This window comes from Pleurodeles waltl, chromosome 8 (assembly GCF_031143425.1).
Source record: "Pleurodeles waltl isolate 20211129_DDA chromosome 8, aPleWal1.hap1.20221129, whole genome shotgun sequence".
Lineage (NCBI taxonomy): Eukaryota > Metazoa > Chordata > Amphibia > Caudata > Salamandridae > Pleurodeles > Pleurodeles waltl.
The window spans coordinates 1,307,662,627-1,307,675,527 of record NC_090447.1 but is presented as its reverse complement, the minus strand read 5'-3'; the positions used below and the strand labels follow the sequence as shown (position 1 = coordinate 1,307,675,527).

The following is a 12,901-nucleotide window of genomic DNA, read 5'->3' as shown; positions in this document are numbered from 1 at the left end:
ACACAGCCACTTGCTGTTGGCTTAAATAAGTAATAAATGAACTGTAGGTTGGGAAAGGTGCAACAACTTGAACAAAGTTTTTAGAGAATGGCAACAGAAGTACATTTCTCCGTGCAGCTAAGGAGAAAGTATCAAGAATAAGGCGTGAAAATTTACAAACAACAAGGAACCATGCTACTGAACCCATATCCCCCATATGACAGAGCTATCTTTTCATAACACTTAATGAGCTTTAAAGAAACACTGAAATTGAGTTCAATAACGAATCAACCCAGTGTTACTTTTAGAAGAGTTGATTTCTCAACAACACTATCAGATATCAATCTAGGTAAACCAAAAGTAAATTGAACTATTGCTTGACGTTCATTAAAGAGTACATGTTAATAAAGAGAAGCTAACTTTAAATTAAAACAAAGAATTCATATCAAATCTTCATAAATATGCATGCGTCATATGGTCATATGGTTTACACATATTTGAATGTAATTAACAGGTTTATTTTGACACTGAAAGGATTGTGGTGCATATATGAGCCATCACAAATAGGGATTGCTGATGTTGGTGATAATCTCATTTGAAAGAACACCTTCCAGTGCTTAAGAGACACAGCAATAGAAATAAAATACAAAAAACCCTACACATGTTAGAGATTACTACTTAAAGCAGTTAAAATATTGACTAGATTCACATTTCTTATGGGGATTAATAACAGACGTTGACATGTAAGAATGCAATAGACGTTCATTTTGCCTAACAGTTTCTGAACTACTGCTGACCTAGGACAGTTTCTATATTAAGTAAATCAATCTAGATATCACACTGCATATGACAACATGAATATATATATATATATTAGATAGTCACTGACAAAATGAACAGCCATTATAATTGAAAAACATTGCATTCCTATATATGTCAATTTGTTTTTTTAACTAAGAAATGTGCATTATATATATGGAAAATGTCACTTACCCAGTGTACATCTGTTCGTGGCATTAGTCGCTGCAGATTCACATGCTGTGCACATCCCGCCATCTGGTGTTGGGCTCGGAGTGTTACAAGTTGTTTTTCTTCGAAGAAGTCTTTTCGAGTCACGAGACCGAGGGACTCCTCCCATTTCGACTCCATTGCGCATGGGCGTCGACTCCATCTTAGATTGTTTTCCCCGCAGAGGGTGAGGTAGGAGTTGTGTATGCTAGTAATAGTGCCCATGCAATGGAGTGAATACGTATGTACATAATGAAGTTTAAAGTAATATATTTACAAATTTACAAATGTTCAAGATCAACTTCTAAACGGCTACAGGCTCCCGGGGAGGCGGGTGGGCGCATGTGAATCTGCAGAGACTAATGCCACGAACAGATGTACACTGGGTAAGTGACATTTTCCGTTCGATGGCATGTGTAGCTGCAGATACACATGCTGTGCATAGACTAGTAAGCAGTTATCTCCCCAAAAGCGGTGGTTCAGCCTGTAGGAGTTGAAGTTGTTTGAAATAATGTTCGTAGTACCGCTTGACCTACTGTGGCTTGTTGTGAAGTTAACACATCTACACAGTAGTGCTTGGTAAATGTATGAGGCATAGACCATGTTGCTGCCTTACATATTTCGTTCATTGGAATATTTCCTAGAAAGGCCATGGTAGCACCTTTCTTTCTGGTTGAGTGTGCCTTTGGTGTAATAGGCAGTTCTCTTTTAGCTTTAAGATAGCAGGTTTGAATGCACTTAACTATCCATCTAGCAATGCCTTGTTTTGAAATTGGATTTCCTGTATGAGGTTTTTGAAAGGCAATAAATAGTTGTTTTGTTTTTCTAATTAGTTTTGTTCTGTCAATGTAGTACTTTAGTGCTCTTTTGATGTCTAATGTATGTAGTGCTCTTTCAGCTACAGAATCTGGCTGTGGGAAGAACACTGGTAATTCTACTGTTTGATTCAAGTGGAAAGGTGATATTACTTTTGGTAAAAATTTAGGATTTGTCCATAGAACTACTTTATTTTTGTGTATTTGAATAAATGGTTCTTGTATGGAAGATGCCTGAATTTCACTCACTCTTCTTAGAGATGTGATGGCAATTAAAAATGCAACTTTCCACGTTAAGTATTGCATTTCACAAGAGTGCATGGGCTCAAAAGGTGGACCCATGAGTCGTGTTAAGACAATGTTGAGGTTCCATGAAGGCACTGGTGGTGTTCTTGGTGGTATAATTCTCTTTAGGCCTTCCATAAATGCTTTTATGACTGGTATCCTAAATAATGAAGTTGAGTGCTTAATTTGCAGGTAAGCTGAAATTGCAGTAAGATGTATTTTTATGGAAGAGAAAGCTAGTGTTGACTTCTGCAAATGTAGTAAGTATCCTACTATATCTTTTGCAGATGCGTGTAAGGGTTGAATTTGATTATTATGGCAGTAATAAACAAATCTTTTCTACTTATTTGCATAGCAGTGTCTAGTGGTAGGCTTTCTAGCTTGTCTTATGACCTCCATACATTCTTGTGTGAGGTCTAAGTGTCCGAATTCTAGGATTTCAGGAGCCAAATTGCTAGATTCAGTGATGCTGGATTTGGATGTCTGATTTGTTGTTTGTGTTGTGTTAACAGATCTGGTCTGTTTGGTAGTTTGACATGAGGTACTACTGAGAGGTCTAGTAGTGTTGTGTACCAAGGTTGTCTTGCCCATGTTGGTGCTATTAGTATGAGTTTGAGTTTGTTTTGACTCAACTTGTTTACTAGATATGGAAGGAGTGGGAGAGGGGGAGGGGGAAAAGCGTACGCAAATATCCCTGACCAGTTCATCCATAGCACATTGCCCTGAGACTGATGTTGTGGGTACCTGGATGCGAAGTTTTGGCATTTTGAGTTTTCCTTTGTTGCAAATAGATCTATTTGTGGTGTTCCCCAAATTTGAAAGTAAGTGTTCAGTATTTGGGGGTGAATCTCCCATTCGTGGATCTGTTGGTGATCTCGAGAGAGATTGTCTGCTAACTGATTCTGAATTCCTGGAATAAATTGTGCTATTAGGCGAATGTGGTTGTGAATCGCCCAATGCCATATTTTCTGTGTCAGGAGACACAACTGTGTCGAGTGTGTCCCACCCTGTTTGTTTAGGTAATACATTGTTGTCATGTTGTCTGTTTTGACAAGAATGTATTTGTGGGTTATTATGGGTTGAAATGCTTTCAGCGCTAGAAACACCGCTAACAGTTCTAAGTGATTTATGTGAAACTGTCTTTGCTGTATGTTCCATTGTCCTTGGATGCTGTGCTGATTGAGGTGTGCTCCCCACCCTGTCATGGAAGCATCTGTCGTTATCACGTATTGTGGCACTGGGTCTTGGAAAGGCCGCCCTTGGTTTAAATTTATACTGTTCCACCATTGAAGCGAGATGTATGTTTGGCGGTCTATCAACACCAGATCTAGAAGCTGATCCTGTGCTTGTGACCATTGTGATGCTAGGCACTGTTGTAAGGGCTGCATGTGCAATCTTGCATTTGGGACAATGGCTATGCATGAAGACATCATGCCTAGTAGTTTCATTACTATTTTGACTTGTATCCTTTGTTTTGGATACATGGCTTGTATTACATTGTGAAATGTTTGAACTCTTTGTGGACTTGGAGTGGCAATCCCTTTTGCTGTGTTGATTGTTGCTCCCAAGTATTGCTGTGTTTGACACGGCAGAAGGTGTGATTTTGCGTAGTTGATTGAGAAACCTAGTTTGTGTAGGATTTCTATGACATATTTTGTGTGTTGTGAACACCGTTTTTGCGTGTTGGTTTTGATTAACCAATCGTCCAGGTACGGGAACACATGTATTTGCTGCCTTCTTATATGTGCAGCTACTACTGCCAGGCATTTTGTAAAAACTCTTGGCGCAGTTGTAATACCGAATGGCAACACTTTGAATTGGTAATGTATCCCTTGGAATACAAACCTTAGGTACTTTCTGTGTGAAGGATGTATTGGTATATGGAAATATGCATCCTTTAAGTCTAGTGTTGTCATGTAGTCTTGTTGTTTGAGCAGTGGGATTACGTCTTGTAAAGTAACCATGTGAAAGTGGTCTGATTTGATGTAGGTATTTAATGTTCTGAGATCTAGTATAGGTCTGAGAGTTTTGTCTTTTTTGGGTATCAGAAAATACAGTGAGTAAACTCCTGTGTTTAATTGTTGTTTTGGTACTAATTCTATTGCTTCTTTTTGGAGCAATGCTTGAACTTCTAATCCTAGAAGATCTATATGTTGTTTTGACATACTGTATGTTTTCGGTGGGACGTTTGGAGGGAATTTGAGAAATTCTATGCAATAACCATGCTGGATAATTGCTAAGACCCAAGTGTCTGTTGTTATTTCCTCCCAATGTGTGTAAAACTTGGTTAGTCTCCCCCCCACATGTGTTATGTGTTGGGGATTTGTGACCTTGAAGTCACTGTTTATTTGGAGGAGTTTTTGGACTTTGGAATTTTCCTCTATTTTTTTAAAATTGTCCTCCTCTATATTGTCCCCGAAAACCTCCCCGCTGATACTGGCTCTGGTAAGTGGGCTTTGTTTGTGAGGTTGTGGCTTCTGTGGTCTGCCCTCGAAACCCCCCTCAAAATTGTGTTTTTTGAAATGTGCCTCTGCTCTGCGGGGAGTAGAGTGCGCCCATGGCTTTGGCCGTCTCAGTGTCTTTCTTAAGTTTTTCTACCGCAGTGTCCACTTCCGGCTCAAACAACTGCTGTCCGTTGAAGGGCATATTTAGCACAGCTTGCTGTATCTCTGGTTTAAATCCTGATGTACGCAGCCATGCATGTCTCCTTATTGTTACTGCTGTGTTGACAGTTCTAGCAGCTGTGTCTGCAGCATCCATTGCTGACCGTATCTGATTATTAGAGATACTTTGTCCCTCTTCTACCACTTGCTGCGCTCTTTTTTGAAACTCTTTTGGTAAATGTTCAATAAAGTGTTGCATCTCATCCCAATGGGCCCTATCATATCTGGCTAACAAAGCTTGGGAATTTGCAATGCGCCACTGGTTTGCTGCCTGTGCCGCCACCCTTTTGCCTGCAGCATCGAATTTTTACTTTCTTTATCTGGAGGTGGTGCATCTCCAGAAGAATGTGAGTTGGCTCTTTTGCGCGCTGCTCCCACTACAACAGAATCTGGTGTTAGCTGTTGTGTGATGTACACTGGGTCTGTTGGTGGCGCTTTATATTTTTTATCTACTCTTGGAGTAATGGCTCTCCCCTTGACAGGTTCTTCAAACACTTGTTTGGAGTGTTTGAGCATTACGGGTAACATCGGAAGACTTTGATATTGACTGTGTGTAGACGACAGTGTATTAAAAAGAAAGTCGTCTTCAATGGGTTCCGAATGAAGGCTGACATTGTGAAATGCTGCAGCTCTTGATACCACTTGAGCGTAGCCTGTACTATCCTCTGGTGGCGATGGTCTTGCTGGATAGCATTCAGGGCTATTATCGGACACTGGTGCGTCATAAAGGTCCCATGCGTCAGGGTCATCTTGACTCATTCCAGTATGAGTTGGTGATTGCATCATTGGTGGAGTGGCTACAGGTGATGGTGGTGGAGAGTGATGTGGGGATGGTGGTGGTGTCACATGTTTAGCCACCTTTGCGTGTGGCTGTTTGTCCTTGTCTTGGAAGGCAAGTTTACACTTCATCTTGATTGGAGGAAGAGTGCTGATCTTCCCCGTATCTTTCTGAATAAAGAGCCTTCTTTGTGTGTGATCTGGCTCTATTGTCTCTAATTCTTGTTCAAATCTGTGTGTCTTCATTTGTGAGGACAGTCCTTGTTCCTCTGAATAGGAACTTCTTTTTGGTTCCGAGGCCGGATGTTTCGGTACCGAAACCTTTTCTGCAGCCTTTTTCAGCTCGGATGAAACCTTTTTTATTTTCGGCGTCGTGCTTTCTCGATGCCGACCCATTTCGGTGCCGCTGTCTCGATGCTGAATCTTCTCGGACCCGCTATCTCGGGCCCGAGATTGCTGTGTGCCGGTATCTCGACCGTGGTCGGATGACTTCGACACCAGCTCGCACTTTTTCGCTGCCGATGGACGGTCACCTATTTTTCGGGTTAAGCCATGGCCTGTTGGCGGTGGCGTCCCCTGGGCTTTAGCGGTCTTCTCGTGAGTTTTCTGCTTTGACGTCTTACTCACGGTTTTCGGCGTTTCTTCGGGATCGATCTCCTCCGAGTCCGATTCCTGGATGGAGAATGTTTCTTCGTCCTCTTCGAAGCGCCCTTGTCCTGTCGGCGCCAACGCCATTTGCAGTCTTCTGGCCCTTCGGTCCCTGAGTGTCTTCCTGGACCGAAACGCTCGACAGGCCTCACAAATATCCTCCTTGTGTTCTGGTGACAAACACAAGTTCATACCAGGTGTTGATCTGTATATGGATACTTGTTATGGCATTTTGGACAGAAGCGGAATGGGGTCCGTTCCATCAGCCTTGAAGAGACACGTGGCCGGGCCGACCAGGCCCCGATGGGGATCGAAAAAAAACCCCGAAGGGCCACCGGAGCTCTTCTTAATTCTGTGTCGATCTGTTGTAACTAACCCGATACCGAACGCAAACAATACCGACGATTTTTCTGAGATTCTAACTAACTTTCCGTCCCGAAACCAGGAGCGAAAAGGAACACGTCCGAACCCGATGGCGAAAAAAAAACAATCTAAGATGGAGTCCACGCCCATGCGCAATGGAGTCGAAATGGGAGGAGTCTCATGACTCGAAAAGACTTCTTCGAAGAAAAACAACTTGTAACACTCCGAGCCCAACACCAGATGGCGGGATGTGCACAGCATGTGTATCTACAGCTACACATGCCATTGAACATATATATATATATATATAAATTAGAGACCCAATTCTAATGGGTGTGTGCCCCAAACCTTCATCCTTAAATCTCTGTACCACTCTGAACTGCAATACCTTTATCCAAAACACTTTGTCTAGACTTCACACTGACCATTTATGGTCCAATTTTCCAAAGGCAACTCATTGTCAGATGTTCCTCATGTGTTCCCCGGCCAGTGAGTGGTGGATCAGTGATCCATGCAACTAGTTAATCTAGGCCTTTAAGATGGAGTCACAAAACTTAGATTTCTTTACAGGGCCTACTTAAATGCTACCATCAGCGTAAATCAGTGCATCCTCTGCCCTGAAATTTGGCACCATAGGGCATCTGTTTCATGGTTGTTTAGTGGTGGTTCGCTAGTTCTGTGTCAGACCTTTTAGGGATTACCCAGACTCTGCAAACCTTTTCCAGTTAGAATTAGCCAGTATGTAAATACCCTGATGGCCTAACATCAATTCAACTATACAAGAAAAAGAGACTTTCTTGATCTAAACGTTCCAAAATCAACACGAGCAACCAAATGAATAAATATAGTGTTTGTTCTCAATCCTGGTTTGTAGTGTTGTACAAGCAAACTGACTCCCCTACATAAAATGTTCTGATCAGGTTATGGAGAGGAATAGCTCTGTCCTATGAAGGTAAAAACCTTAGCTTTTTTACCTTCAGCAGAATGGAAAACGTGGGTGTAGATGGCTGCGCAGTGCTGATATGAAACTAGTGTCTGGGATGTCCACTGCACTATTAACTACTGTCAGATGGAAATGCACATCCGAAATGTCACTAATACTGGTGCATTTTACCTCATCCATAGACCTATCTGCTTTGAGGGAGAAACTATATAAAATCAACATGACTTTCCAAATCAGTCACAACAATATATGCCTGAATAAAGGTAATCATCATAGCAGTTCCTTCCAAAAGATGTTTAGGAACTTTACCTCAAGATAAGTGATTCTATAGGTATGAATGAAGGGTTCTTAGAACGTTAGATTGGGATTTTAACCGCTGAGTGAGGCTTGGTTCACTCTGGAATGCATTTGGGAAACTGCAAGCTCCCTCTTAATTTTGTAATAGGAAATTTCAAATCTAAGTGTCTGTTTCTCCAACAAAACATACAGATGTAGTTAATTCTTTATAGAATTTGTAGGAATATTCCTGTTTTTGCATGATCACCCCAATCATTTTGGATTGATGCTGCTTTTTTGTTCACTCTGTACACTGGAACTCTGCTAATCAGCCCCCAGTGCATGTGTTCTGACTTCCAAAACATGTTGAAATAGGCTAGTCCCCAATTGGCATATTTAAATTATCTATACCTCCCTAGTATGTGGTGCAAAGTGTACCCAAACCCTGCAAGTTGCCACTAATGGGCTGAGGTACACATTGTGCACCACAAGACTGACAGTAGGCCGGTCACCAGTAAACTGGCTGTGCAGGTTTGAACAACAAATTAAAACTGTCAAAATAACCCCTTTTGACAGGCATAAGCCCTCCTTTTAAATATTAATAGGTCATTTATAAGAAGGCCTTAATGCCCTACAAGGCAAGGTGCATGATATTTGTAGGAAAATGCCACTGTTGGCATGGTTACCCCCGGTTTGCCTTTTGTTGATGCCAGCTTTGATTGGAAGACTGCTGGGACCCTGCTAACCAGGCCCCAGCACCAGTGTTCTTTCCCTAAAACTGCACCTTTGTCTCCACAACTGGCACAGCCCTGGCACACAGATAAGTCCCTTGTACAAGGTACCCTGGTACCAAGGGCCCTGTGGCCAGGGAAGGTCTCTAAAGCCTGCAGCATGTATTATGACACCCTGGGGACCCTTCACTCAGCAAATGCACACTGCCTCTCAGATTGTGTGTGGTGGTGGGGAGAAAAAGACTAAGTCGACATGGCACTCCCCTCATACTGCCATGCCCCTAACCCACTGCCTGTGGCATAGTTAAGTCGCCCATCTAGCAGGCCTTACAGTCCTAAGGCAGGGTAAGTGCAGGGTAGCCATATTGAGTATGTGGTCTGGGAGTTTGTCAAACACAAACTCCACAGTTCCATAATGGCTACACTGAATACTGTAAACTTTGGTATCAAACTTCTCAGCACAATAAATCCACACTGATGCCAGTGTGGGATTTATTGAGAAATGCACACAGAGGGCATCTTAGAGATGCCCCCTGCATGCCAGTCCAACTGCTAGTGCTAGGCTGACCGGTCTCTGCCAGCCTGCCACTTCCAGACCAGTTTCTGGCAACCTGGGGTAAGTGCCTTTGTGCACTCTGTGACCAGGAACAAAGCCTGTCCTGGGTGGAGGTGCTTCACACCTCCCCCTGCAGGAACTTAACACATGGCAGTGAACCTCAAAGGCTCAAGCCTGGTGTTACAGTGCTCCAGGGCACTCCAGCTAGTGGAGGTGCCCCCTCCCGACACAGCCCCCACTTTTTGCTGTAAGTCCGGGGAGATAATGAGAAAAACAAAGAGGAGTCACCCCCTCAGTCAGGTCCACCCCTGAGGTGACCAGAGCTGAATTGACCCTCTCCTTAGAAAATCCTCCATCTTGGTTTGGAGGATTTAGCCCAATAGGAATAGAAATGTGCCTCCCTCCCCAAAGGGAGGAGGCACAAGGAGGGTGTAGCCACCCTCAGGTACAGTAGCCATTGGCTACTGTCCTCCAGCCATAACACACCCCTACATTTAGTATTTAGGGGTGACCCTGAACCCAGGAAATCAAGATTCCTGACGACCTACAAAGAAGAAGGACTGCATAGCTGAAAAACCGAGCAGAGAAGAAGAAAGACGACAACTGCTTTGTCCATAGCCCTACTGGCCTGCCTCCAACTTCAAAGAACCAGCGATGCATCCTGCGGGCCCAGCGACCTCTGCCGACTCAGAGGACTGCCCTGCAACCTGAGAATGATCAAGAACTCCTGTGGACAGCGGACCTGTCTAACAAAGAAAGAAGAAACCACCTCACTCTAGAAGTGTGAGTCCCCACCACTCTGCACCCGACGCCCCTGGCCCATGTCCAGAGAAACCAATGACCCAGTGTCCACCCTGGGCTGACCTCTCTGCACCCCACAACGATGCCTGCAGAGGGAGTCCCGAGGACCCTCTGACCAGGACTGCCCAGGACGAAGAAATTAGACAGCTGGAAGAAGCACTTCACCCGCAGCCCCCAGGCCCATGACTAACAGACCACCGGTGCAGCAGTGACCAGCAGGGGGCCCTCACCCTTGCCCAGTCGGTGGCTGGCCTGAGAAGCCCCCCTGTGCCCTGCCTGCAATGTCCGAGTGACCTCCGGGTCCCTCCATTGAAATCTATTACAAACCCGACGCCCTGTTTGCCCACTGCACCCAGCCGCCCCCGTGCCGCTGAGGGCGTTTTGTGTGCCTACGTGGGCCCCCCTAGTGCTCTACTAGACCCCCCGGTCTGCTCCCCAAGGACGTGGTTACTTACCTGCCAGCAGACTGGAACCAGAGCACCCCGTCTCTATAGGCACCCTATTTGGGCTCCTCTTTGACCTCTGCACCTGACCGGCCCTTTGTTAGTGGGTGTTTGGGGTTGACTTGAACCCCCAGCGGTGGCTACCTATGCCCTGGAGACTGAACTTGTAAGTGCTTTACTTACCACATTAACCTAACTGTACTAACCTCCCCCAGGAACTGATTAATTTTGCACTGTGTCCACTTTTAAAATAGCTTATTGCCATTTTATGAAAACTGTGTACATTATTGTTTTAGTTCAAAGTCCTAACTATACCTATGCAAAGTATCTTACATTTAATGTACTTACCTGCAATTTGAATCTTGTGGTTCTAAAATAAATTAAGAAAAGAATATTTCTTTATATAAAAAAACCTATTGGCCTGGAGTTGTCATTTAGTGTGTGTTCTCATTTATTGCTTGTGTATTTCCAACAAATGCCCTCTGATAAGCCTACCTGCTCGACCACACTACCACAAATAGAGCATTAGTATTATCTATTATTGCCTCTGTCAAGCCTCTTGGGGAACCCCTGGACTCTGTGCACACTATTTCTCATTTTGAGATAGTATATACAGAGACATTTTCCTACAGTATTTAAACATAGGACATGTATACATTTAGTATAAAACATGCTCTTATAGGGCCCAAAAAGCTATTTTCACTGTAGCAGGGTTAGCTGTTCAGCAGGAAAGCACTGGGGTATAACATTAAAATTTCATAACGTCTTATTTGCTTCGGAACAATCTACTAAGTGTATTGGTGGACTTTTTAAAGTATTAATTACAAGCCCAATCCAAGGTTAAAGTCAGAAATCTAACAATTATTTTACAAAAGGTACTTTAAAAAGTCACCTTTTAGCTGCCTAAAGGCTCTAGAAGCCTATTTGCAGTACCTGACATCAAGGAACTAAAATCCTTGATGAGGTGTGAACTGGCTCCCAGAGCTGAGACAAACGCCTTGGTTGTAAAGAGGTGCCCTGTTCTTATGACAGGATGACCAATCTGGGCAGTACCCAGGAACTTAATTCACTTCGAAGAGGCCTACCCAGTCAAAGGCAGATGTAGCCAGCACTTGGGTCTGCCCCTTTCCTTTGTCCTCCTACTCAGTCAAGCACCAATCCCAGGGGAGAGTAACTGTACAAGGAACTGGTTTTGAGTGACAACAGAGGAGGGAATTCTCATTTCCCTAAATGCATCTTTAGAGTGGGCACATGAGCTATGCACAGTTAAAGAAAGGTTCTACTGTGTTGGATTTAGGTAGAGAGGGGGCAGTGTGTCATTGATGCAGTAGGGCACACAGGAACTGCTGCAAAAGGGGTTAGGATAAGCCCTGAAAACTTTTTCCAATTGGTCAGGGAGGGGCCAAGACTCACACCCACAGGCTAGTCCAAGGCATAAATGTAGCACACCCCAGGGCACCCTCTTCAGAACCATACTGGACCTGTGCAAGACAGAAGGACTTCACCTGCTGTTGAGACTTGTGAGGAGTACACTAGGGGTAGGACCTGCTCCCACTTGCACCCAGGATAAAGATATGGACTCGAAGGGTCAGGTGGCTGACATCTGTTGAGACATAAAAGCTGCAACAAGCCTACCTTCCTGGACCAGTTTCAACTGGATTTGCCCTCCTGCTGGTGGCTTCTCCTGTAGTGAGCCTCGACCCCCAAAGGCTGTTCCTGTGGCCCTGGAACCCCTTCTATCAGAGGGTACTCATCCTAACTAACCCGAAACATTGGGACTTGTAACATTTGTGGCAACTTTTCTTTAAAGAACCAAAATATGACCAGGCCTACCTGCCAGCTGATATGCCAAGGGTGCTCCGCCACTGGGACTGGACTTCCTGCAGCTCTCGCTACATTTGTCACCAGGACCAACATAGTCGAAGCTGCATGCAACGTCGAACCTTTCGCCAGCTCCATCTGCAGCCTTGCTCTGCTGAGGGAATTCTGAGCTCAAGAGAAACGTCAAAGACCGGACACCAACAACTTCACTGGAACCAACATTGAGGCAGTTTTCAGAGTGAATAGTGAACTTCTTCCAATCTGAGCCTTCCCATCTTTGTCAACGACCACATCGGGAACCGGTCCTCCTGTGAACCTTCACCGCCGAGCCCTGCTTCCGCACGCTTCACAGCCGATGCATAGAGCAACATCCAGAATTAATTCTAAGAAAAGGTATCTCTTTGACTGGTACGAACCCAGTCACTGAATCTGAGCGGTGATCTACCGCAGTTGGCTTAAACATCTGATTTGGCCCTGGTCTGTCCCGACCAGTTGTCCACAGTTGGCGCCATTTTCATTTAAAACTTTAATTCATATCTCCGGTTCCCTCATTTGATTTTTATTGTTTTTGTATGTTGTATCGTTTATTAAAATATTCTCTATTTTTATGAGTAGGAGTGTGATTTTTTTTAATTGTGTTCTGTTTTCAACATTAATTGTTTTGGTGCTTCTATATGCTTTGCACATTTTCTTAAGTTAAGTCTGTCTGCTCTGTGCCATAGCTACCAATGTTTGAGCCCAAGTTTAAATTACTGAAACCTTTACTGGGCCTAACAAGAATAGCAACATTAT

The 12,901-nt window shown here is 44.0% G+C and overlaps 1 long non-coding RNA gene across 2 annotated transcripts in view; it reads right to left on the bottom strand.

Moving 5' to 3' along the window:
- Positions 1-12,657, bottom strand: part of LOC138248590 (uncharacterized) — a 114,132-nt gene extending 101,475 nt beyond the window's left edge. Inside the window, exon 1 of one of the 2 annotated variants that reach the window (XR_011194606.1) lies at positions 12,122-12,657. This is a non-coding gene — a long non-coding RNA (uncharacterized lncRNA). The remainder of the gene's footprint in view (positions 1-12,121) is intronic. The other variant, XR_011194607.1, reaches the window with a different exon arrangement.
- Positions 12,658-12,901: the final 244 nt, after the last annotated feature.